The sequence below is a fragment of the Nannobrachium achirus genome (assembly GCF_963921795.1).
Source record: "Nannobrachium achirus genome assembly, chromosome: 10".
NCBI classification, from domain to species: domain Eukaryota; kingdom Metazoa; phylum Chordata; class Actinopteri; order Myctophiformes; family Myctophidae; genus Nannobrachium; species Nannobrachium achirus.
The window spans coordinates 24,397,046-24,399,545 of NC_137819.1; positions in this window are offsets into that span (position 1 = coordinate 24,397,046).

Here is a 2,500-nt window from a genome sequence, read left to right on the forward strand (position 1 = left end):
CCTTCTTGGCAAGTGATCCGTTAGTGTATATCTAACTATTCATTTACCGAATGTCCGTCCGCCGTCTGACCGTCTGTCTGCATGCTGACATCACTGGTACTAAACAGTGTCGCCACCATGGTAACAATGCCCAACTGACATCAACAAAGCCCAACTGACATCACTGACTGACATCAATGCAGTGCCCAAATTTGGATGCGACATCACATACTGGCCTGGATTCGGAACACCATATATGGGCACAAAAGAGTGCCAGCCAGATATATGGATACAACAGGTATTTCACAACTGGACATGGATGATGGTGACTATTCTGCCCAACGGGCACCGGTCTGGGTTCTCCAACATTACTTCTGAGACTCCTACATTCAATCTCCCTCATCGTACACCTCCGGGCACAGGACTAGTTTATCAAATCATGCATTTCACATAGATCCACATGGTTCAATGTGGATATGAGACCTCATGTGACTATTATGACGTCAGTTATCTATGACATCCTGTACCTACGATGCCACTCCAAATGTGGGAACACTTGATAACTACTTTGGAACTGTTGGAACGCAGGTTCTTTTTGAATACCAACAGTTTTGAGGTTAAGAGGTTTCCAGCCCGACAACAAGGATAACATACTCTCATAATACTCTCATTGGGTGAGTATTATGAGAATACGTTCTAGTGAGCCTATAGAGGGACCTCAGAGGAACGGAGCGGATCTTGTGCGTTTCCCACGATGCCGTGTTTCTCCACGCGCTGGTGAGCGTGGGATTACCTGAGGGAATAGCACCAACAGGTTGGGAGCTCAAGAAAGGACTTCTCTCTCTCTCTCTCTCTCTCTCTGAAGGCAGTGTTCCAGAGACTGATCATGTATGGATGCAAATGTTTAGGAAGCATGACCGTCCTCCCTTTTCTTTACGGCATGGGATACAGGTGCTGAGTCGCCTAGAACTGTGCTATGATGTACATCATTAAGTATAATATTTTATACTTAATGATGTACATCGGGGACATTGCGGAATGCTTGCCCCACCCGGTTATGTAATAACCTGTTGAACCTGTTGTCAGATTACCCAGTGTGGTGGCCACTAACCTAATAAGCGGTGTCACAGGTAGATGGACTGGTATCGATTGCGATGAAATCACATGAATCTGAAAGAACAATTCAGAGTTGGGGTGAACTGAATTTAAAGGTAGGGTAAGTTCATTTAAGTTTCAGTTTCAGTTTTCAGGTAGGTGATTGGAGGAAACCTGTCCACTCCATCAAAACCGAAACAGTTTTTTCTCCCCACAGGGGATAAGACTGAAGTCCAAATATGGGGCAACACTCTATAACTAGCACTATCAGAACAAAGGACCCATTTTGTTATTATTTGAATTAAATTAAATCACTTGCCCTACCTTTAAGGACCTTAAGGACCTTAAACCAGTAAGACTCCCTAATCGGGAGATAAGCGACCGTTGGTCGCTTATCTCCACAAATATCACAGCCTCCACCTCTCACGTCATACGGGCAGCCATAGTTACACCTGGAATGTTGAATCTCCATATATGGAGATAACCTACCCATCACACAAAGTCTGACCTCACCAGCCCATACCTGGGCATGGACGACTTATATCTCCATATACGGAGATGGCCATATATGGAGATACGATGACATCACAGAGTCCACAGCTGATGATGTGGCGTGATGTCATACAATACACAAACAAGCCCTATATAAAGGGGCAATTCTCACCAGGGAAGAGAGCATTCCCCACTAGCTGAGTATCTTAAGATGGTTGGATGTGATGATAAGCCACAAATAGGCCAAAAGTTTGTTTTACCAATTATCAAGACATACGGGCAGTTGACAGTTTGCCATTGTTACTCATTGAAGTTGAATCTCCATCTGAATCCCTTTTATGCCCATATATGGAGATCCCTGCTCTGAGTATCTGACATCACTAATCCCTTTTATGCCCATATATGGAGATCCCTGCTCTGAGTATCTGACATCACTAATCCCTTTTATGCCCATATACAGTATGGAGATCCCTAACAGAATCCATTTTATGCCCATATATGGAGATACCTGCTCTGAGTATCTGACATCACTGTGATGTCACCTGTTTATGCCTAAATATGGAGATCCCTGCTCTGAGTATCTGACATCACTGCGATCTCACCTGTGATGTCACAGTGACACATCACCTCAGTATCTGTGATGTCACAGTGACACATCACCTCAGTATCAGGCGTTACACGTATACATTGAGCAGGGCAAAGGTGTGACGGACGGACGGACGGACGGACGGACAGCCGGTGGAGGTTTTCATACTAAACTGCGACCTTACGGTCGCAATGACACTCCTGCGCGCAAAGTGTTTCAGTGCTCTCTGCGTCCATGCATTTTTAGGCGGAGCGCCCTGGGCACCTAGAGCAGAAAACAGTCACTTTTTTCGGCCGACAAATCAAAATCGAGGAAAGGCGGGACCAACAAGCGCTTGTAAATCGGCTA